The 26,191-nt window shown below is 36.5% G+C and overlaps 1 protein-coding gene across 1 annotated transcript in view; it reads left to right on the top strand.

Annotated features, from left to right (window-relative positions):
- ARHGAP18 (Rho GTPase activating protein 18) overlaps positions 1–26,191 on the top strand; it is a 172,674-nt gene that overhangs the window by 21,614 nt on the left and 124,869 nt on the right. The gene's annotated exons all lie outside the window — the stretch shown is intronic.

Genomic DNA, 26,191 nt, shown 5'->3' with positions numbered 1-26,191 from the left:
GGTCTGTAGTCCAAATCTTAAAAGAGTGAGAAACAAGAGAAAAATGAGAGGTGGTGATGGTGTCCAATAAGTGTTTATAAAACTTGACTGTTTAGCAGCTGCTAAAAGAGGAAAAGCCATCACTGATGGTTCCTTGGTGAATATTCTCAGTCATTCTAGATGAACTGGTTTTTTTTTCCCCTGTTCTATAATCCTAGATTATCTTTCCACAAAAAAAAAAGTAGGGAAAACTAGATCCCTTAACTCAATTATGAGATAAAGATTATAAGTACAGAAATTATGCTTTTAATTTCAATAAAAATATTATAACAGAAAATATTGAATTTGTCTCCTGCAAAACTATGAAAGCAAATTGATAGTTTTTTTTTTTCTATTTCACATTTAAGAAAAATAACAGCTATAAGATAGAAACAGAAAAAGCTAGAATTTTTGTGTGTATTTTTTTTTAGAGCGTTATTATTAACACTGTTAGCTGCCATACTGCAACTGTTTCTAGGAAGTGTCTTTTCTTCCTTGGGTTGGCACATTTGATATGATTAACTGGGTTAATTTCTTCACTGATCATTTTACAACATAGCTCCATTACCTTATTTACAAGGAAAAACCTAAAAAAACCTTAGTTAAACCAATTTAAAAAGTGCTTTGCTTTTAAGGATGACAAAGATAAAAAGAACCAGAATGTATCTTTTTCTGTATATCTGGAACTCATGTGAATGATGGATCAAGTTTGAATATAGTTGATTTTTCTACATATCTTATAAACACTAGAGCTTTTGATTAAGATTCTAAATTAAAGAAGTAGCTTGCCTATAAAGCTACTACGGATTATTCTAAAACAAACCAGAAATGTTGTCCCTTTGAAGAAAATTTATGAGAGTAAATGCCATAGGGATCTGTTATTACAAGTGTCTATCATGGATCAAAGCAGGTGAGGAACCCCTCTGCTGGGATATCTTTTGGAATAGGCTTATGAGCCATATAACAATCTCTCTTATAGACAGTTCTTATGTGTTATTGGAATGTGTGTTATGGTAAAACCATTTAACTTACTTTATAGTCACATGCGAGCTGTAAGCTGTCCCTTGCAATTAGAGTGGTTCCAATAGGAACGTCATTTGCAGTAATGCTTTTCTATTTTCCTACGGGTTCTTGGTGTTTTGGTTTCATAATACAAACATGTGTCTTCGCCTTCATAATTTTTTCATGTGTTTAACATTTTTTAACCCTGTTTTGTTTTTAGTTTCAGTTCTTCACATTTAAAAATTGCTAGTCTAGCCAATGAAATTGGTACAAGAAATTGTAGGTATTACATTATTATCCTGTGTTCCTACCACTGCCTCCCACATTCAGAGAACAATCTCAAAATCCTTCTTGTTTCCATTATTTTTTAATTATGGCAAAATGTACATAATATAAAGTTTTATCACTTTTTCATTTTTAAGTGTTCAGTTAAGTGTGGCATTAAATTCATTGTTTTTTTTTTCCCCCCACTGGATAACAAGTGGGTAGTCTGAAATTCAGAATTCTATTTTTTTAAAAGATGTATTTATTTATCCATATAAGCACTGTATAAACACTGGTTACAGTCAGAAGCTCAGGAGTGTGAGAGAATTCATCAGAGCTAGAGCAGAGAGCAGAATAAGCAGACTGAGGAAATACACTGCTGAGGGGAGCAGCGGGTGTGGCAGGAGAGATCTGCGCTCCATGTGGGACACTTGCCCATGGCCCGGGAATGAACTGGCGCTGCAGAGGTTGCAGGCAGCTTCGCAGCCCAGCGCTCAACCACTGCTCCACCAGGGGAGGCCCAGAATTCTATTTTTTTTTTTATAAGAATTCTAACACCATAAATTATAGTATTGATGAAAAAAGAATATGGGTACCTTAATCTTCTATTTTGATCCCCTTCCTGAAAAGAGCTTATAACCCACTCTTCATTTAACCAGTATTTGATAAGAATTTCCTATCTGCCAGTCTACCTTAGTAAAAGATTAAAAAGTCCTATCATCGAGGGACCTCATTTAGACTTGTGTGCATGGAGTCACATAAAAAGACAACCATTTATAATATATGAAGAAAATTGGAACTGAGTGGCAGTCTTGAGGAAGGATTGTTGAAGCCTCCCTGGCAGAGCAAAGCTGAGCTGAGCAGGTTTTTCACTAACTCCAGGGATGAGTTGACACTGACCAGCTGGGGCAACCTAAAGAGAGCAGAGTGTTTGTTCTGAGGTAACAGTAGGTAGCAATGGTGGTATCTGAAGGCCAATGGGGTGCCTGCAGGGAATGGCAGTGAACTTGCTGTGGCAGCACAGAGATGAGGTTAGAGGCTGGATGGGGGACCATTAGGCCTGACCTGGTGAACTGATTTGCTGGTGTTTCTAAATCGTTGTCTTTCATGCGAGACGTTCTTAGTTGCTCTTAGTGGGAGGAAAGCCGCTTAAGTAGCCAAATAAGTTTGGGATATATTCCTTAAAAACCAGGGTTTTATTTTTACTGTAGAACATGTGAGAATATCACTTTACTATGTGAGTTCTGATTTGCCTGGGGTAAGAAATGCCATGACTTGTTTCCTAAATATACTGACCACGGGATAACTGAACTGTCCCCCACCTAGGAGGATGTTTCTGCAGATCTTGGGAACCCATTAGACTACTTTATTATTAATATTCAATCTGTTCTCACCCCACTTTCTCTACAAGACTATGGATTCTTTATGTATTGGATATTATCAGAGACCACTGACTAAAATCAAAGATTCTGGGGGCCTCCCAGGTGGCACAGCGGTTGAGCGCTGGATTGCGAAGCTGCCTGCAGCCTCTGCAGCGCCAGTTCGATCCCCGGCTACTCCCCGGCCACCGGAGGAGGGTCCCACATGGCTAGCAGACATCTCCTGCCGCCCGCTGCTCCCCTCAGCAGTGTACTTCGGTCCTCCTGCCTGCTCTGCTCCCTGCTCTGGCTCTGGTGAATTCTCTCATCTTCCCGCGCTTCTGACTGTACCCAGTGCTTGTATAAATAAATAAATAAATCTTTAAAAAAAAAATCAAAGATTCTGAAGACCAGACAACTCTCATTAGAGTTAGTGCATTTTTAATAATATTAGTATATATTTTGTAAATGTTGCTTATATCAATATTACCATTACTATTTCCAAAAAAAGCTGTAAATAAAACATATCCTAGAGTTCCTTTTTTTTAATGAGAGACATATTGATTAGGACAGGGTAAAGGGATTCTGGAATTTATGCTTAGAAGCTCTTTGTTACTTGGACATAGCCCAATAACAGAACAAATAATTAACTTAGGCAATATGAAAAGAAAATATTCTCTGTGGTGGAACTGTGGGTAATTTTTTTAGGCTCATTTGGAATTTCTATATTTTCTACCATGAGTATTTACTGATTGTGTATTAATAAAGACATTTAGCCTGTAATAAAAAGAAGTCAACAAGGAGTGTTTCTGAAATTTACCATTCAAATTATGTTACCAGGCATAGATTTTACTCTGGCCAAAGAAGCTTATAATCACAGTGCATTATTATTTTGTTCTTTATCATACAGTATTTTGTTCACTGCCATATCTGCAGTGTATAGGATAGCGCTTAATAGTAGGCTTTCTTTTAAATATTGCAGGTTTTTTCCTTTAACTTTTTAGAGACATAATTTAACTCTGGTAAAAATAAGAATGTTAAGGGCCTCCATGGTGGCGCAAGGGGTTAAGATGCAGCCTATGAAGCTATCTGCAGCCATTGCAGCACGAGTTCGATCTCGGCCTGGGAGCTACCCACATGGCACAGCAGACCTCTCCTGTCTCGCTCGCTAATGTATTTCCCCTCAGCAGTTCCCCTCAGCAGTGTATTTCAGTCAGTCTGTGTGTTCTATTCCCCGCTCTGTCCCTGGTGATCCTCTCACCCTCCACCCCTTGGGCCTGTACCCCAGTTCTTGTATGCATAAAAAATGAATCTTAAAAAATAATTAAAAAAATAATAATGTTAAGTATGCAGCTTGATTAGTGTATGCAAATGTATACACCTGTGTATCCATCAATGCAGATCAAGATAAAGCACATATCTGTTCTCTCAGAAAGTTCCCCTGTGCTCTTTTCAGGCAAGTCCTGATCCTATTTTTATTCTGATTCCTATCACCAGGGATTCTTTTTAATCTTTTTAAAAAGATTTATTTATTTATGCATACAAGAATGGGGTATAGGCCAGAGGTGTGCGGAGCTGGTGGGGTGAGAGGTTTCACCAGAGACAGTGGGAAACAGAACAGGCATATTGACTGAAATACACTGCTGAGGGGAGCAGCAGGCAAGACAGGAGAGGTCTGCTGTGCCATGTAGGTCGCTCCCTGCCTGGGATTGAACTCGTGCTGCAGGAGCTGCAGACAGCTCCACTTAACCCCTTGCGCCAACAGGGAGGCCCACCATGGATTCTTTCTGTTTGCACTTCAAGCTATGTGTTTTCATATTTTTTATAATATGTTTTTGAGATCCACTTGTATTATTTTATGTACCAGAAGTGAATTCTTTTGTTATTGTTCATTGTATGAAATTACCACCTTTTTGCTGTAAATGGCACTAGAATGATTTCCTGATTTTGGCTAATAGAAACAAAATCAGACTTTCACATCTAGATCTAGGTTAGTCAAAAAAGAAATAGGACATTAAAAATGGAAATGTCAAAACAAAAGAATTTTAATTCAGATTATCTTTTAAAAATGGATAACATTTTAGAAGGTAGTGTTTTTCAGATACAAAGTTAATTATATAATTTCAATAAATATTTATTGAGCACAGACAGTACTCATGCATGAAATAGATGATTAAAGCTTTATACAAATTAATCATCTAGTAATGTAGATGAGGCTAGTATACCAATATCTGTAATGCAAAACACAATATGATAAATGATATAAGAGAAATACATTGCTATAAAGATTGAGAGAGGGAAACAGTCATTTCTTAAAATGATTTTTTTGTCTTTTACTAGAAGAGTAAAGTTGGAGGAAAAAAGATGCCTAGGGAATATGGGGAAGTTATGAAGTTTTTATTATAAACTGAAAAATGAAAAATAGCAAGTTCAGGGGGGAAGAAAATATAAGGAGAATTGACTCAACAGGCACTAACAAACTAGAGGTAAGAACACTATCTTAGTACGTTCTAAAACAGGGACCTCTGATTTGTTCATCTAAAGCAGCGGTTATTAGCATATGGTCCAAAACATGATCCCCTAAACGAGTAGAATTGTGTGCCTATGACCTTGAATAGAAAAAGATTACAAATTTATTTTCACAGAAGCTGAACTTTTAATTAAAATGTAGGCAATAAATCATAGCATTAGTAGAACCTCTTACCTTATCAAAATAAATGTCACAGATATTTTCATATCACATAATAGTTGTTGCAAATATCTTGAAAAATTTTTGTTTTCTTTTATTTTTTAAGATTTTATTTTATTTATTTATGAATACAAGAGCTGAAGTGTAAACCAGAAGGTGTGGGGGGGTGAGAGGATTCACCAGAGACAGATTGGGGAGCAGAACAGGCAGATCTACTGAAATACACTGCTGAGGGGAATAGCGGGTGAGACAGGAGAGATCTGCTGTGCCATGTGGGTCAGCTCCCCGGCCTGGGATGGAACTTGTGCTGCAGTGGCTGGCCATAGCCTCACAGTGCTGAAACTCAACCCCTTGAGCCACCAGGGAGGTCTTGATTTTTATACTTTTATCACTAGTTTGAAATTATGGAAGTCATTGATATAAGAATTGCCATTATATTTCCTTAATGAATGAAATAATAAAGAAATAAGTGTGTTGTAAGGAACAATTATTTTTAACATTTTAAAGGTATTGGTTTTACTTGTTATTATTTATTTTATGCATTAAAAATTATTCTGAGACACTGTCAATAAATTTCACCAGACTAATAAAGATTTCAGTTGTTCGGTCTGAGAACAACTGACCCAGATATATTTGTGGGTATTCAGAACTCACCACACTTTCAGTACCTGATTCATTTTATCTAAGTCATATTTGAAAGATCAGATCAGATGAGAATGCCAACTCATCAATTAGCAATAAGAAATAACTACCACATGAAATTTGTAGAATTACAAGGAGAAATATACCAGTCTACCAATAAAGTGGGGGATTTTAACAAATTTCTCTGAGTAGCCAATAGAACATGCAGATATTAAAAAACCAACAGCCAACCAAAACAAAACAAAAAAACTCAGTAAACATGTAGAAAATGTGAACAGTATGATTAGCAAACTTAACAAGAATATATGGAACCCAACACTGCAGCATATGCCTCAGTTAGCACATGCAAACATTTATTAAAATTGATTACGTAGCAGTCCAGGCACAAATCTTAACAAATTTCAAAGAACTAAAAATCCTACAGAGGAAGTTCTCTGATCACTATTCCAATAAGCTAGAAATCAGCAACAAAATGAACTAGAAAACTCCTTATGGTTGAAAATACATTTCAGGGTGGGTGAAAAAAAAGAAAATAGGTTTCATAATAATTAGATCTAATTTAAAATTGATAATATTTTTCATTGAATAATAATTAAAATACTACATATTACTATTAGTGAGATGTACCTAAACTTGAGTCCTGTTTAGAAGGAAATGTATAGCTTCCTGTGCATATGCTGAAATCATATAAAGCTTGAATATCAATGAGCTACACATCCAATGTGAGAAATTAGAAAAAGACTAGAAAATTTAGCCTAAAAATATAAAAGAGGAAATAAAGACTATGAGAAATTAATGACATGAAAAACAAAAATACAATTAGGAATAACCTGATGAAATTAAGATTAAGAAAAGGCACAAATAACCATATCAATAAAGCAAATGACATAGCATAATTTTAAAAGAATTAAAGATTAAACAATATAAAATTTTAAATGGACTATCATGAACAATTTTATAAAATATATTTAAAAATTAGATAAAACATAAATTTCTAGTAAGTAAAATCTAACAAAACTGACAAAATAGAACATTTTAATCATCCTATAACTATTAAATAAATGGAATTTGTAGTTAAAACCTTTACACCAGAATACCCTTGACCCTGATAGCTTCAATGATGAATTCTATAAGACACTTAAGAAACAAAATAACATGAATGTTTTTCTAACTCGTTGAGACAGTAGAAGAAAGAGGAAATATTCAGCATTTTTTATGAGATCAGAGTAACCTTGATGCAAATCTGAGGTTAATTTAAGAAATTGGTATGAAAATCAATTTCTTTAGGTTTTTTTTTTTTTTTTTGTAGAATTGCCACCTAAACATATGTTGTCATTTTCTATTGCAGCTGTAACAACTTAAACTTAGTGACTTGAAACAGTATGAATTTAACTTCCAGTTCTGTAGGTTAGCTATCCAGTATAGATCTCCCTGGGTTAAGATCAATTTGTTAGTAGGATTCATTGCTTTCTGGAAGCTCTAGGGGACAATTTGCCTTTTCCAGCTCCTAGACTTTCAGCATTTCCAAACTCTTGGATCACTTCCTCTATCTCAAAGCCAACAGCAGTAATCAAATCCTTATCACGTGGTATATTTCTGCTCTCTTCTTATGCCACTTTCACTTTTAAGGAGCTTTGTAGTGCCAGTGGACTCACCTGAATAATCAAGGATACTCTTCCTATTTAGGATTTACTGATTAGCAACCTTTATTCCTTCTGCTTCCTTCATTTCCCTTTCATTGTGCAATATAACATCATCACTGATTCCATAGGATATGGACAAAGGGTCAAGGTGTGCTGGATGTTTTAGACTTGAGATGTTTCTCATAATCATGAGGTCTAGCTAGCTTCCATGCTCGGTTAGTGAAACTGTTTACCTCATGAATGTCCCTTGAATAGATACTGCATTTTCCTATGCATCTGTCTGCCCTATCTGCCGTGTCCAAAACCTCTCCTCCCTCACCCTTTGATCTTTCTTCAGATATGTTAAATCAGTTTAAGTTTGTTCTACTGTCTTAAATGTTGACTTGTCCTTCTGGTTACTTGAATCAATCAACCAACGACTGTTCTTTGCTAGCTCTTAAAAAAATTCTTTTGGGACATTTTTTGTAATCTCCAGATTGACAACATGGGTATAAAGAGTTGAGATATTGAGGGGATGCCCAGCAGAGATCTCCAGCAAGTATTCAGAAGTGCAAAACAAGCACATTGAAATGGAAAGAAATGGAGAATTGAAATCAAGTCTGCCTGTCATCTCCATAGATGCAATAATTTAGTTTTTAGAGTACAATGGTTATACATTGCAGTCACTATATCAGATTGAACAAGATGCTCAGCTTTACTGTAGGGTAGATCTGCAGAAAGAGGTTTACCTTTCCCTACTGTCAACTTGTGATCTTGGATGAGTATTTCTATTCTTTGTAAAATGTAATAATGCTCGTCTATTGTAAGGTATATCATGTAAGCTATGTAGTACAATACCTCGTATATAGCACACATTCAGTAAAATATTTACTATCATGATTTCTGAATTTTATTTTCTTTCTGATGACAAGCATCCTCCTTTTTCTCATGATCATGATATAATTTAGAAATTTCATATCATCTCAATTATCCTCTAGATATATATTTTGCTTAAAATGTGATATTGGAAGTTAAAACACAGCTTATTTAGGAAAGAGCATAATCTTCAAACTACTGCCAATAATTATAAAGTATTTTAGAACAATGAAAATCCTAACACATTTCATAAAATTCCCCATGGAATCATGCATGTTTATTTTTTATTGTATTTTTTAAATTGAGGTCACATTGGTTTACACCACTGTATTTAATTTCAGAGCATAATTTCCCATTCTTCAGATGTGTTACCATAGCACACCCACTACACAAAGGCACTGAAGAAAAATTAAACACATTACTCTATGGTTGGGAAAAAAGGAAAACATGGAGTTATACAAGTATTAATACCTTAGAAATTGAGTAAAAAGTATCATCCAAAGAAGCCGCATTTGCCAGATCCCTAAATTTAGGTCTACTCATTGGTAACTTTTAGGCATCAGTATGTTTTCTAATTCTGGACAGATTAATTCTCTGAATTCTGTGTTTCATAATAGACAGTGTTCAATGTCAATTGAACTGTTTGGGAGTAAATACTAGTTATAACTATATCTTCCAATCACAGCACTTTTAGATGAATGTGAGAAATGATTATTAAATAATAATGGCAATTGTTCCTGAAAGTTTCAAGTAAAATTTCCTCTGAATATAATTGTTTCGTGTAGGCATCCTTCCTAGAGTGATGTTTGGAATGGATTGTAATTCTCAAATCTTTCTAAATGACTCCAGAATATTAAGCTTACCATTGAATTTAAATTTGAAGTTGATGATCATTCTAATTTTATAAACCATCAAAATGGCGTTAATATGCTTCCTCAAAGTAAAGGGGTGATCTGTGATGTCTCGTTAATCACTTCCCTTCGTTTACAGTTGTTAATTTGTTCCAGGACTCTCTGGGAAGCTGTACTTCCACAATAGACAAGGAATTCGTAGTCTGATGTACTGGGCCTGGAATTAACAGTCTCCAAGGCACTTCATTTGGATTAAGCCCAATTTAGTCATCATTGTTCCAGGCTGTTCCCAACAACCTGATCTTGAACTACCATTGATTAATATACATCATGCTAGTTATATGACTATTCTTATTTTTACAAATGACAGGATGACAGTACTTGCAAACTGAACTAATGATTAGAGAGCACATTCCACTTCTGATCCTTCACTGTGTGATATGCAAGTAACCAGCCTTTGTTTCTGTTCCTTGAAGCCAGGACAATCATACTTCTTTTAGAGGCTACACAGCTATCTGTAAATATACGGACTAAGGAGCAAAGTGCCTGTGTTTGAAAACTACCTTGATAATTTAAGAGATTTGTGTGACCTTAGGCAAATTGTTTACCCTTCAATGATAAAGGGTGAGATAAAGTTATCATTAACTAATGCCATTGTGTAAAGATTAAGTTAGTTAATATGTATGTATGTATAAAGTTAATATATGTTAATATATAATAAGTTAGTATATATACTTATACAGTGGTTAGAACAGTATCACTCAAATACTAGTTATTGTTATTTTCAAAGGTATTGTCTCTCAGACAAAAGGAAGTGGTAAATGAGGAGAAAGGGGCTTTGAGTATGGAAATTTCTTTTCTATTGCTGTCCGGCAAGCTAAATTGTGAGCTCCTTGTGGCCAGGAGTAGGATTGTGCCTGTGCCACATGGTACCCAGTACACTGATGGTCATGAGAGGTAGGCATGGAGGTGAGTATTTCCTAAGTAGATCCTCAAAAAATACCCAATTTTCAAATTAGCAAAATTTTAAAACTTTTTTGCTGAAAGACTAAATGTTTTAAATTATAATTTAAACTTTCATTATTTCTTTCTGATTCCTTGAAATTGCTTTTTATTGATGGCTCTCCCATTTTTGTTCTACTTTACCTTGACTTATCATTAATGGTTCTCCTCATCAAATTTATGAAGGATTTAACAGGCTTTCTGCTTAACATGTGACATCATATAGATGATGTAAATTTGTACAGTGAGTTGTAGCTTGGCTTCTAAACCCCAGCTCATCGGTATTTTCTGGACAGTGTGAAATTTGGGCATACCATGATAGATAAGAATTATGGAATAATTTAAAAAGCATGTGTTGACAGTGAAGAAAAACATGTTTGAATGAGACCTGGCTTTGAGTTCATTGCTGCTTTTTTGGTTGTGAAACCTGAAGTCAGTTACTTTTTTTTTTTCTTTAAGATGGTGGACTTGATACTGAGCAGTCACAGATATGGAACTGTTTAATGCAATAACATATCTGAATTTGTCCCTCTACTTGAAAAGATAACCTGGTGCCATCCCAATTTGCTTTGCTAATAGTAGAGAATTCATTTCTTTACATTGATCTGAATTACTAAATTGTTTTTGTCACAGAGGGAAGATTTTGTCTTTTAACCAGCAGGTGGCAACCAAATTAAAGCTAAAAGTTCACCTCATTATGATGACTGGGGAAATTTTTCATATTAAAACTTGATGGAAATGACAGGTGGATGAAAACCACTTGGCAATAAAGTTGAGTCACCCCTGACTAAGGCTTTTTTTATCACTAGACCCCAGATGCAGAAGATTAATTTTCCTAAGACGGCTTTTGATTTTAGCATCCGACTATCATAGTCATACATCTTCAAGAGACTTGTCAGAGGAATCATTGAGATTTATGCAACATTGTGTTTAAAATAATGAACCCGTTCACTTGATTTGGCAGTTTAAAAAGCAGAGTAAAAAGTAAAGTCATCAGTTGATAAAACATAATGGTTACAGAAAGAGTTTCATTTTATTTTTATTCTGGTATTCGGTGACTTTTGGGGGGTTTGCCCATTGTGAATTGCATGTGTTTTTTTTTTAACCAAGCACAACTTTTGACTTAAAAGACTTAAAAATTTATAAGTAAAATCAAACCCTTTGTAAGCCCTGTCTTTGTCTTAGTTTTTTGTTTGTTTATATCTATATAGTGGAGATAATATCATCATCACATACTGTTGTAAGGATAAAAGTAGATGATGAAAAGCACTTGCTACGGTAAACAGTGACTAGGTGTGATAAATGGTTCTACTGAGATGATTTATATTATCACAGAATCACTAAATGTGGAAGGAGATATGAGATCCCATGTGTTCCAATAAGCCCTATCATTGTTGCATAGGGAAATTGAGGCATAGAAAAGTTGACTCACACTAAGTCACAGAACAAATTAGTACCAACATCAGTTCTTGAAACCACATCTCTTAAAGACACTGATCTTTTTAATACCTCTCCCCTTGGGTTAGTCGTTAGCTTTCATAGGAGGAGTGTGGTACAGGATGGTTGCTGTTGAGGATTAACTGCTGCTTTTCTAGGTCCTGGGGCAGGGTGGTGGGTGTGGGAGTTACTGGGATGACTACATTTAGAAGAAATGTCATCATCAAATAACTGTCACATGGTACACACTGCTGCTATCTTTTGAGATAAAGTTGACTCTAAACAGGAAGATAAATTCCCTAATACTAGCTTCCTTTTCCAAAGCAAGTCCCTGCGATGCCACCTTTCTCTAACAGGAAGACCATATTTACTAGCCATTGTATGTGATAGAAGCTCAGCATCCTGTGATTGTCAGCAGTGGCTAAAAGTCACCACCACCACCTGTGTTCCAGGGGAAAGAGTGAAGCTCACTGGCTAAAGCTACCACACGGTAACTCCACTTAATGATGTGCAGTCTCCCAGGAGAGGCCTCTCAAGGAGTAGGAGGCCAAAGGCACAAACACTTCTTTTGTGTTTAGCTTGCTGCTTGTCATTCTTGACCATCCACTCTCTCTGAAGGTCAGGGATTTTTAGACACCATGCTTTGAATCAGTTTGTCACCATCTAATCTGTACAAGCTGGGTGAGGTGTAGTCCATTACACTGCCAGGCTGTTCATGCAGTGATACACCAGAGACCAATCACACTGGGGCAGAAAGGAATGCAAACATCTGCATGTGCTATGCAAATCTGCATTGTAAAAATCAAAATTCCACAGGACACCATAGAACCATCACATCCTGAATAACCATAATAGTGCTCCTTCCTTTATTATGCAAATATTACACTGGCAGAAATAATACTTTGGTATTATAGGCATTTCAACACTAATTGGGAATCTTCAAAACCCAACCAAAATGTAAAATGATGATGTTTCCAAGCTGGAAGCAAGGGATTTACCTATGCTGCCATGCACTTGTATATATTCTGCAGTGGCCCTATTTCTTCCTTTTCTGACACTCCTTTTCCCATGTCAGGATTCTGTCTTATTAGGTCTTTGTTAAACTGATAGCGCTTGGATAAAACACATTTCCTGTGACTGCTGATATAAAAAAATCCTATCAGAACCACAAGGGAGCAATTAAAAGAAAATCTGAAAGCCTAGAGGATGTTTCAGGTGGAAGTAGAAGAGATTTGAGTACATACAGTTGCCTTCTCAGAGATTCTCAGCTCATACAACGTGGATCACTGCCCCTGACCCCTAGAAAGTTGATGAAAACACCCTGATTACAGAAACGCTTCTAGGTCAGATACATAAGACAAGTGCGTACAAAGGATGTTTCCGGCCCTGGAGTAATTTCAAGTAGCTAAGTTAATAATGTCTCTAATGTCTAGGATTTATAAAGCAAAGGTCTTCTAAAATTAGATACTTGTAATTTATAATTAGGCTTAATTATAGTTGTTGATTACTGATGCTAGTGGTAGTTTAATGCTGTGCTGTGGGGAATTACAGACTTTGTGTTCTTCTCTTGATGCATTTTTATCATGTATTCTGAAGCTGAGTAAGATAAAGACAGGTTGAGACTAGTGATAAATTAGTCAATTTTAGTGTGATAGCAATTCTGGCTTCTTTAGAAAAAAGAAAGTAAAGGAGTGAAAAATGATTATTTTTTCCTTCCTCTGACAGAACGCATATTTAACATTGTTCCTTCATAGGTGATAGAAGGTTGTATTAACAATGACTGATTCAGTAGAATAGCTTATTCTTACCACACACTTCCAGCATTTATCTTGCCAGCCAAAAAACTATTCTAGCAGGAGTCCAAATCGACTGTATTTCTCTATTGTGCTGTTCTGAAGATTCACACTGAATTATCAGCCCCCTTCTGTGGGGAAGCAGAAGCTTGAACTTGTGTCCTTCACCAGATGAGTGGCATTTACATGGGGACTTCAGCAGATCTCATCAACAAATATTAATGATTGGCTTTGATAAGACATCACACTGAGAGTACAGACATGGTTAGAAATTTTTGCCTCAATGACCATATAATCTGGAAAAATTCTCATTTATGCATAGGGGAAGGAGCTGTCAGAAATATAAATGATTACAGTATAGCAGGATCAGTGGTAAAGGGTCTCACATATTCTATGGTGACATAGGTGAAATTATCATATATTGAAGAGCTGTTCACACTACAGTAATTGGATCTTTCGATAGAATGTCCAAGGGAGATATAAGTTAATACCTACTTCTTCCATGTGAGGAATAAAGGCTTTTTACTTTTTTAAATGGTAGGCTATGCATGTGTCTTAGCTATACACATTTAACTAAAATGCCTAATAGAACAGCTTTAGATCCCTCTTATAGTGAGACAGGGCACAGAGACAGAAGGAAAGGAAGCAAGTAGGCAGTGCTTGGCTACAAAGCTGACTGCTCTATGGCAATTTAGCTATTTGGGACCTAGTAAAATCTCAGTGTAAGAGTAGGTCACTTTCAGTGCAACCCTTCATTTTCAACCTAGAGCTCATTATAATGAGGTCCCAATGACTGTAACTTTAACATATACAAACCTTAGCTTTTTTCTTTAAGGGATGAAACTATTTCACTAGAGAGAACATTATGTTTAAAATATGGAGACTTGGTATTTCCATGGGCAGATGAAAAGAAATATGACAGTATATTAGTTATCTCCCTATTTAATTGAAAGTCTTCATTGTGTTTGGGGTATGGTAGCTCTAGTACTTTGCTCAGTTGCTAGCAATTTGTGCTTCAAGTTTCCATTAGTGACACAACAGTGCTCAAGCTAACCCTGTATGAATCTACCTAAGGTTGGAACTTCTGACTGAGCTATAATATTCCTTTTGAAAGAGGCCATGATCAACCTGCCTTAGAAAGCAGATGTATCTTTGATTTAAAGTCAGGAGACCTGGGTTCAAAAGTGAGCCCGGCTGGCTCAAGCACTCATTAATTGCTTTATCTAACTAGTCTTTTAGTTTCCTTATTTGCCAAGCAGAGTCAAAGAGATTAGGATCAATTGAGATAACAGAAATGAAATAGCACATGATAGCACAGAATTGGCATTTAACAAATGCATTTTATTTCAACTGAGGGATCTAGGATTTTGGCCCCATTAACTTTTGGTAACATTTCATTTTTATTCGTCAATGTATTATTATCTATGATACAGTGCTTGGTACTAGGAAGTACATGGCAAAAGTATTTGCTGAAAGAATAAACTTATGAGTGGCCAAAGAAAACATTCTCATAGAACAATAAACAAATGAACTGGCAATATTTGCTCTATGAGTGGTATTTTAGGGCCAGTTGAATGACCCTCATGTTAATCCAAGAAATGGAGAATTACGTGAAAATTCAACAACTATCTAAAGGTAGTTAAGAATTTTCTTCACTCTATTAACTAAAGTTCACTGTGTTGATTAATGGAACAGGAAAGGGACTTTGGTGTGGAGGAATGAATGACTTTGTCTCTATCTGAAATCTGTCAGGCTGCAATATGCTCACTGGTGCAAAACCAAAATCTGAAAGAAAGTAAGCCGTGTCCCTGCCAACGGACCCAGGGAACATCACCTGGTTTCCAGGACATTTCTGGGCAGTTCATGTGTCCTCTGAAATAACACAGAATGTCTTTCCAGCAGGACTGATCCAGTGAAAATGCTAAGGTGTGGGTCAGCCAAGGGACAATTCCAGTCTTTCCAGGAGCTTAAAAACCAAGGCAGAGTAGAGTTGATTACATGTAAAGTCTGGAAGAATTCAGGCCTGGTATATTCCAATTAAACCATGTTCCTTGCGAGGACTTCTATGCTACCCTGAAAGGAAATGAGCCTTCTTAAACATGAAAAAGTGTAATTAGACAACAAAATAAAGAAATCTAAAGGAGGGATTTTCTTATTAAATATGGGAGCTTTGCATTTGAAGTGAGTTATTTGTGAGAAGGAAGAGCAGCTAACTACCTCAAACTAATTCAGTCTTGTGTTCTCTGTGAGACAGGTTTATCCCACTCCTGAAAGAGTGCCTGCTAGTAACAGTAGTATAACTATGCACTAGTTACGTAGTATGTAATAGTACGTAACTATGTAGCAGTAAGTTCCCCATTACTGCTGCAGTCTTTTAACCCCCAAGGTGGAACACTTCTTTGATTACTATTTTTTTTTTTTTTTTTAGAACATTGCTATTTTCTGGTAACATGTTTTGGGTAACTATTTTGTAAAACTTGATTGTTACTTATTGATAACTTTTTTGATTAACATTTTTTTTAGGTTTTGAGGTAGCATTAAGCAAATAGTAGTTAAATAAATGTGTCAGTTATTAAGTGAATAAAAATTTGAAGTACATGGTAACACATAAAAGAACCAAATGTGTGACTTTCTGGTAAAATTTAAAAAATGGCTTCTACTTGGTCATTTTACTTTTGTATTTCATTGATGCTAACATGTATATCTCTGAAGCTGGGATGCAACTTACAATTCATGACATTCATAAAATTATTGGTAATTTTTTTTCTTGTGGTTTGCAAAATAATAGTGAATCTACAAAGGGATAGATATCTTAGATTGGTAAACTATGATAATAATATTTATAAATTCACCTTAATAATGCATATGCTGCCTTTTACAGATGATATAATAATAGGGAAAGCATGGACTTTATATAAAAGGAATTTTATTGTGAATCCTGGCTCTGCCATTTTTTTTTAATCTGAGAAAAAAGCATGTCCTGACATTAATCTTTGAGTTGTAGTATTCTCATCTTCATAATGGAATAAAGCATGCATATTAGGGCTTACTCTACATAGATATTTGGTAAACAAATTCAGTAAATGCTTGTTTCTTTTTTTCTCTACCTCCTCTACCATCTTCTTTGTACCTTAGGATAGTCCTGCCAGGTAGGAATACATAATTTCCATTTTATAGGTTCAGAAACAGAGGATTAGAAGCATGAGTTAGGAGAGCGATCTCCCTAAAGCCTGTGATTTTCCTTTATCCCTAGTGCCCCTAAATAGGCTTCTCCCAGGTAACTAGCAACACAGGTAAGCATGCAAGCACTTCTTTTTGTTGTTGATAGATTTCCTTAGATAGCCTGTGTAACACAATAACTTAATAACAATATTACACACTGCATCCTCTTTGGAAAGGATTTTACCTCTTGCCCTCATCCTGTAAACAAGGATGAGTCTCTATTTAAAGAAAAGGAAAAGGAAGAGGGAAAAGGATATTATATCACCTGGCCTAGCATTTTTGGGAGCAGATGTTTTCCTCATCTCATTGTTCACAGAAAATTGATTCAAGATGGTATAAACCAAATGTTCAAAAATACTATGATCCATAAATCAATTTATACTATTCTTTTGTTTGAATAGAACAAAGGCATGAGAATGGATTGAAAACAAAAATCAGTACTTAAAACCTCAGGGCTTGGTGTAAAACCAAAGGCAAAATTTCAGTGCTATCCTGTGATGAACCAGCAGAAAGTGAATATAAGACCTTCAATGCTTTTTTTTTTGCATAGAAGAACTGGCCAGAGGTGTGTGAGGATTCACCAGAGACAAAGTGGGGAACAGAACAGGCAGATCTACTGAAATACACTGCTGAGGAGAGCAGTGGGTGAGATAGGAGAGGTCTGCTTCGCCATGTGGGTCAGCTCCCTGGCCGGAGTTCAAACTCAGGCCATTGTGGCAGTAGCATTAAGACCCCTAGACCACCAGGGAGGCCCTAGACCTTCAGCCCTTAAATAGCCAGGTGGATTCCCTGGTTGGTGCTGTGGAATTGCTTTTACATTTTTTTCAGTTTGGCCTGAAAAATTTCAGTGACATGATCTCTTTATTAGCGTCAGCATTTCTTTTCCTATTTGGCAATCACATCTTTAATTGGATTGCGAATGGGTCATATAATAAAGGAATAGACTTATTTCAGTAATAAAATATCATCAAATTTACATGAAGAGGATTTGACTGCCTGTTGTTTAGAATTGTAGTTAGGTTTCTGAGTCAGCCTAGCTTGCTTCCTGACATTACCAAGGCCTCACTGTGTGAGTTGGGCCCTGATAATATCTTAGAGGTTTAGCATTCTGTATAGATGATGAGGAGTTCAGGGACAGGACATGTTTGAAAGGGTCTGTCCAGTAGCTGACACTTGATAGGTGCTCAATAAATGCAGCATTGCCATCTTTCTTCTTCCTGTTCAATTCTTCATCCTTCATTAAAAATTCATTGTCTGAAACAGTTTTGAAGTTTAAAGGATCTAAGTAGACTCCCAGTATGGAAATAAAATCTCCCCGAGAAGTGAGTACATGCTGTACTCAGGAAAAAGCCTTTAGGCAGCTATTGCTCTGGGGGAAGGGAGCTAGAGATCCCAAACTTCAAGTATGAAAAGGAAGTTTCAACACCTTGTTGAAACTTACCAATAGGCTCCAAGTAGTTGACAATAGGCTCCAAGTAGTTGACAACCTCATGTTGCCTGAGGCCTTCCCACTATGGGAACATATCAGAACCTGGCTTCAAAACAACTGTTTTTAACCATTTGCTTGGTATCTCCTTTCATCTCAGTTAGAAATCATGGGGTGATTTTGAACCCGTTCCTCTTCAAATTCCACATTTATATATCTGCCAGGTCCTACAGACTTCACTGTAACAATGTGTCTCTGTATTGCTGCTGCTGGATATAATGCGGGAGGCATTAAAAGGTAAAGAACACACTGGTGTAGTGAGAATGGCACATATTAAAAAAACTAGCAACAACAAATGTTGGCGAGGTTGTGGAGAAAAAGGAACTCTCCTGCACTGTTGGTGGGAGTGCAAACTGGTCCAACCACTATGGAGAGCTTTGTGGAAATTTCTGGACCTACTAAACATAGAGCTTCCATATGATCCAGCAATTCCACTCCTAGGTATTTACCCAAAGGACACAGAAACATCAATTCCAAAGAGCACATGCACCCCTATGTTTATAGCAGCACTGTTTACAATAGCTAAGCTTTGGAAACAACCCAAATGCCCAAAAATAGATGACTGGATCAAGAAGATGTGATACATATACACCATGGAATATTACTCAGCATTCAAAAAAGATAAACACATGCAATTTGCAGCAACATAGATGGAGCTGGAAGGGATCATGCTCAGCAAAATAAGCCAGAAAGAAAAAGAAAAATACCGGATGGTCTCACTCATAGCAGGAATCTAGAAAACTTAAATAAGGGACCAGGAAAAAGAATAACTATAAGAAAGAAAATATCAAAATCAACAAATAAATATGAACAAGAGACACTCTATGGGGGCTGGGGGGCAGGGAAAGGAGGGCTTGTGGTCAAAATAAGGGGGTTATAATTGTATGGGGAATATAAAAATAAAATTTAAATTAAAAAAAAAAGAACACACTGGTGTCCCACTGCTGTAACAATATAACACCTCCTATCTGACTGTTCCATTTTCACCCTCCCATCCCAGCTATTCTTCAGCCACCGTAACAGTTCTTTCTTTTAGTAGAGCTGGTTATGTCATTATCTAGCTCAAGTAATTTTTTTTTTTAAATTTATACAAGCTCTGGGAACAGTCAGAAGTGCAGGAGGGTGAGAGAATTCACCAAAGCCAGAGTGGGGAACAGAACAGGCAGACTGATGAAATACACTGCTGAGGGGAGCAGCGGGTGCAGCAAGAGAGGTCTGTCACGCCATGTGGGACCCTTGCTTGGCAGGGGATCGAACCAGAGCTGCAGAGGCTGTAGACAGCTTTGCAGCCCAGTGCTCAACCACTGCGCCACCAGGGGAGGCCCTAGCTCAAGTAATCCTTAATAATTCCTCACTACTTGTGGAATACAGGTTATATGCTTGGAAGTTACTAGAATTCCCTAAACACATGGTATGAATTTATAATTTTAATGTTGGGTCTCCCCATCCTGTATGTATTCTTCACAGCACTTGGCTGTGAACATGCTTTTGCTTTGTGGGAGCAGTTGGTTAGAATCTGTGACTTAGCTTATTTTGTTCTTTCTCTTTGTGGAAATTCTGCTAGACTCACCCTAATTTAAGACCTAATGGGTTGTTATTACTCGGTATGTGTTTACTATTATTTTCTCTAATTGTAAAATAATAAATGTTTAGTACAGAAAGCTCAAGGGAAACTCACATACCCACCTGGCTTGCATTATGTCCTCTTCCTTGAAACCTTAATAGACTGTGGAATTATTTATGTCCTTGAGTTGTTCCCTTAGGATTTATGCATATATTTATTTTTGCATTTATTATCCAATTCTTTATATTTTTTTTTAAAGAAATTTTTTTTTTAATATTTATTTATTTATTTATATGAGCACTGGGTACAGTCAGAAGCGCGGCAGGGTGAGAGAACTCACCGAGCCAGAGTGGGGAGCAGAGCAGACAGAAGGACCGAAGCACACTGCTGAGGGAGCAGAGGGCGGCAGGAGAGGTCTGCACGCCATGTGGACCCTCGCCCAGTTGCCGGGGAGCAGCCGGGGATCGAACCGACGCCGCAGAGGCTGCGGGCAGCTTCGCAACCCAGCGCTCAACTGCTGCGCCACCGGGGAGGCCCTGTATTTGGCTATTCTTAGTGAAAACAAGCCCTAGGGTTTGGCTTGTGTCTGACTCAGGTAAACCACCTTCAGGTCATGTGAACCAATGACTATGCACTAGAACCCCACATGACACTTGATGTTGTAACTGTGGGCTGGTGGAGAATTATGTGTTTTTACAAGTAGGCCTGCTAGTCTCCTTCAAAGGACCCCAGCAGGCCATGGCTGGTGCCTATTACCAGCTCTTAGAACTTGCAAGGAGTTTCCAAACAGTTCCCATTTTGTGCTGCTAGTTCACGTGGAGGTGATAGAAATGTTTGCTCTGGATTGAAGACTTAAATAAAATGTCTTTATGTTTGATGGTGCTCTATCAAGTTTCTTTTTATGTTCTCTAATTCATGTGAACCCTCAATAGAGACTACATGGAATACTATAAAGTCAGTCTTACTTGAAAAAAAAAATCAAATTTGAGAGGCCGCTGTCCATTTTACTTTGTTTCCCCCAAATTATGGATTCATTTGTTCACAAGTTTATTTTGATTGTCTTTTCAAGGTAAGACAATTATTACTTTTGAAAGGGACTGGCTGGCAGTAAAGAGAATTCTGACTTATAACTTATTTTCATCACCAAAATTGTGACTCTCTTGCCTTGATTTGAATTCTTGATAACTAACAGTGATATAAATTACCCAGAACATGAGAATATGATTTAAACTCAAAGGCTTGGAAGCTTATATTCACCTTCTGGAAAAATTTTTAAGAACTACTTCTGTTTAAGAGGAAAAGGTCATGTGGTATAACATGTATGTGGAAACTCTGAAAGAATAATCTACCTTTGTCACATCAGCACATTTGTCTTCCTGCTTTTCTTCTCTTTGGTGCCAGTTTGTGATAAAAGCTGTACTTTATGACTAGATCTAGTCAACAGTATTTGTGGGTATTTGATGTATATGTAAAATATATTGTGACATGCTTGGAAGGATGGTGACTAGAAGGAACTTTATTATATTTATTGTTGCTTATTAATCTCTACCTCCAGAAATATGACATATCTGATATTAAACATATAACTTCATTATTGGGGAGGGATAAATATATCTTTCATACTTTCAAAGAAAAATACAGTATTGAAATATAGTTACTAGGAAGACAAGTTGATGGAAAACAATTTATTTTCTACTCTTATGTAGTGACATTCAATTTTTTTTTTCCTTATTTGAATTGTAGAGAACCTTGTGGGATGTTTTTGGGGGCAAGGTGGGAAATTTTTAAGATATTATTTAGGAATGATTTATAAGCGTTAGACATTAGTCCTTACAATAGACAATTTGATTGAGCCAGGGGTTATGGTGAGGCAGTCTCTGAACTGGGGCAGTTTATACTGCCAAAAAGCAATCTGGTGCCTGGATTTGGCATTTTCTTCAAATCTTAACACTCTGGCTCTGTAACCATCTGCATGACCAGCTGTTGCCTAATTTTTTTCCCCCTTAGCAGCTGCTTCTATAAAACAAGTTATTCGGGCTAGATACAGAAAACTTTGGACAAACTCAACACTATAATTTTAAGTCTGCTTTAAAATTTCAGAAGGCCAAGGTCCTCATGATTATAGCTGTGCTTTTTGAGTCTTTGTAATTGCTGGCTAGTCAAATAATTTAGTGGAGTGAAGATAATAACATTTCTGTATATTCATAAGTAAAATATTACCTTTCCTGAATGTACTGCCTCCAGAATACACTTCACTCTTTCTGACTTCATATGTCAAGTTCAAAGAGTTTGCAACATGGGTCACAGTGTATTCTGCAACAAAGAGAAAAGGAAAGATTAACGTTGTTGAACTTTCATTCCTTGGAAAATTTCCAATTTAGGCTAGTTTTAATATTAGATGGGCTTAGCATGAGCTAAATGAAGTTAAACCTTCTGAACCCTTGCTGTTGCCAGGCCATTACCAAGGCCCTGCATCTAATAAATTCCATAACCTTTGGGGTATATACCCTTAGACTGATCTTTGTTGGTATATATTTTTTTAAAGGATATTTATAGTAAGAAGGATTAGAGCACTTGCTTTCATTTCTGTAAGCAGGAACTTCTTTACAGAGGGTGGTAGAATGATAATGACCTTGTATGAATACTATGCCATGTTTCCCTAGTAATTTGACATAAGCAAGTTTCCAAATTCCAGAAAAGAAACTAGTGTGTTTGTGAGTGTCTGACTTGTTCTTCATAACATTGCATTTATATCAATATTTCATTTGGTAAACACTTTAGTTTTGTGGTAGATTATTTTACCTTATTTATTATTCATGTGGATTTTTTTTTCATAAGAAAAATAGACTCAGATCTGTAACAGCTGTAATCTTTGAGCTCAGGCTCAATAGTCATAAAAATTCATATAAACATGTCCTGGTTCTGCCACCTACTAGTTGGATGACCTCAATTTCCTCACCTCTAAAGTGGACATAATTCTAATAGCTGTTTTTCAGGGTTGCAGTGGCAACCGAGACAGTATACCATGCCTACCAAAGAGTAGGCACTCAAATATTAGCAAGCATTATTTATGGATAATGACCTCCAGCTATAAGAAAGATCTTTGCTAGGTGTTTGACAAAAAGCCCAAATTAGCTTCTGGCTATAGCAATTACATATTTATCCTAAGCATAGCCAGTATTTTCTCCTTGGAGGAGCACTTAAGAAAATAACTTTGAAATAATGCAGAAAATTTAGAGCTGCCCACAGAGGGAGAAAAGACTTCTTCCTCATTGCTCAAAAGATAGAATTAGTAACAATGAATGAATTTCCACAAAGTAGGTACAGATTCTATATACAGAATAATTTGCAGTTACAGTCCCCATGTGGAATTGGCTTACTTGTAAGTTCTCAAGAATTATTCATACAAAGACTTGATAAAACATTAGGTAGGAGATATTAGAATACTCCCTCTTCATTAGTCAGCGCTACCTTTTAAATCATGTTTTATCACCTATGTAAAACTTTAACTTCACAGTTGATGATTAATTTACTCAAGTTCTTGTTATATATTATTGTGAATTGAGTTTAACTTTGGCAATTGAAAGGTCACTTTTCACATAGCCTTGTGTTCCTACACAAGCTATCAATCTTCTTAGGGAGGCTGTTTGAGTGTACACATTCTCTTCAGGTAATTCCTTTTAAAGTGACAGATACTGATCGAAAAGATTTTTGATAAATGTCTTGATTCCATCACAGTTTTGGTACCCTGCAAATATAATTCCAGATTACTAAATAGATTCCTATCAGAATGTGTAAGTAAGCATAGAACATAAGAATCTTTTTTCCATTATTTTTGAACTCGCTTGTCACTTTGTCTAAGGCTATAGTACTCTCTGTGCCCTATTTTTAACAACCTGTTTAGGTGCATAAATTGCAGCTTCCTTTTTCCTTCTTTTGTCATCTATTACACCCCATTTAAAGGGAATGAATGTTTAAACTGTTTTGATGTTGCTAATTGCTTTGTAAAATGTTTCATAACAGGAAACTGGTATGCAATCAATAACCCAATACATAACATCTTCGAGGATATTTTGTTCTTAATGTTTGTTTAAAGAGATTGTGGAATGGACTAATATAGCAATTTTTCCCCCAAAAAATGTTTCTATGAGAATGGATGATGTGGTACAAGAGATAATCTGTAGCTAAATCCTAGTGGATTTTGGGGTATGAGACATGAAGAATGTTTCAAGGAACACTTTAGTAGTAAGATTTGTTTCTATGATGGTCATAAGAAAATTCTGAATACCATTTTTAATCCACCTCGGTTATATGTGAGGCTATGTATACCAGGTCACAATCCTATTAGTTCTCTACCTTCTGATAGGCAAGATCCTCAGACAAGTAACAAAAGGCTTAGTGGATGAAAAGGAGGAATCCAGAAGATTTCCATGTCCCTGAAACTTATGTAAGTCAGATGCACATTTTATATACTAAACAGTGCAAACCAATTTGTACAACATTTTATTTTCTGCCTCACAAAAAACAAAAAAACATGAGTACAGGGCCTCCCTGGTGGTGCAAGGGATTAAGCACTGCACTATGAAGCAATTGCAGCCTCTACAGCACGTGTTCAATCCCCAGCTGGCCAGGGAGCAACCCACATGGCATAGCAGACCACTCCTGTCTTGCCCACTGCTCCCCTCGGCAGTGTACTTCGGTCAATCTGCCTATTCTGTTCCCCACTCTGTCTCTGGTGAATTCTTTCATCCCCCACATCTCTGGCCTGTACCCCAGCTCTTATATGTATAAATAAATAAATCTTAAAAAAAAACATGACTACTTTGAACCCAAATATTACTTTGAACTTGCAAAATAATTACATTTCCAGATCCATATTCTGATTTGTTTGTTAGTAAGCAAGGGAAAAGGGTGTGATTAGGCAAAATACAACTTAAACATCATTTTGAATCTGTATCATGAATTGTCTCATGAGATTTGAAAGTACTCCTAGCTGTGGACATGTATTGATGACACTGACAGACTGAGGCTATAGCAAAGGATGAAGGAAACAAAGAGAAATAAAGGAGAAAGATAAAAAAGGAGGTCCTGGGAAGTAAAACAAAAGGAAAGAGTGGGATGGAGTTGAAAACGAGAGGAATAGTTTCCAAAAGATAGAGTGTGAGGCTGACCACCAATTATTGTGTTAGGTAGAGAGTGGTTCCCATCTTCTTGCATTTCAGAGCAGCTACATAAAAAAAGAAGGCTAATGTGGGGAACATTAATCATTTTGCAACATGAGGTCATTTTAAACGACAGAACTCATGCCCTCTGATAGACTTAGCTTTTACCTCTCTTTCTATATTTTTTCATTTTGCCCTAACCAGTGAACATTTTATTTTGCTCTAACCAGTGAACATATACCAGTGGTATATTCCTGGGAATCACTTGTCCAGTGTCACCAATTTTAATTTTAAACATTCAGTATACTTTCTAAAGGCACAGTAAATTCATTTAATAATTCAGTCAACATTCAGTGATGCCCTACTATGTGCAAGGATTAAGTTAGATATGTACAGAGGGAAAGAAATGACACTGGGACCAGCAGGAATGGTGTCTGACCAATGAAATGAAAAGACTTATGAGGTAATAATGTTTGGATCTGGTTCTGATTGTGACAGAGCCAGTAAAGTTTTAAGCCAGGAATAGAGATAGCATTATAATTGTGCTTGGGTGTTGATAATGTGCAAAATAATTTAGAGGAGAAGGCAAAGAAATGGTAGTGCAAGGCATTAAGGTAGAGCACTATGAAGCTATCTGTAGCCACTGCAACATGAGTTCCATCTCTGGCCTGCCAGGGAGCTAACCTACATCCTGCCGCAGACTTCCCCTCTCTTGCCCACTGCTTCCCCTCAGCAATGTACTTTGGTTAATCTGCCTGTTCTGTTCCCCACTCTGTCTCTGGTGAATCCTTTCGCCCAGCACCTCTGGCCTGTAACCCAGTTCTTGTATGCATAAATAACTAAATCTGAAAATAAAAATGAGTTAACAGGTTATTTAGATTGGAACTAAGATGTAACTAACTATAGGACTTGAAAGGAACTCAGACAATGGGAACAGACAGGAAGTAACAAAGAGGTCCCTATGGAGATGGAAACAGGAAGTTTGAATACCTAGTTGTAGAGGGGACAGTAGAAAACTATAATAACCTCTTTTTTAAGGAACTCTTTTATAAATGAGAGTTCACTGTAGATACAAAAGAGAATTAACTTTTTAAAAAAATACTTTGAGAATAATCATATCATTTTATTTTTTATTTTTATTTTTTTAAGATTTATTTATTTATACAAGCACTGGATACAGTCAGAAGCGCGGTAGGGTGAGAG

This window comes from Talpa occidentalis, unplaced genomic scaffold, assembly GCF_014898055.3.
Source record: "Talpa occidentalis isolate TD23 unplaced genomic scaffold, MPIMG_talOcc4v2.1 talOcc4.2, whole genome shotgun sequence".
Classification (NCBI taxonomy): Eukaryota; Metazoa; Chordata; class Mammalia; order Eulipotyphla; family Talpidae; genus Talpa; species Talpa occidentalis.
This window is presented reverse-complemented; position numbering and strand designations above follow the sequence as displayed.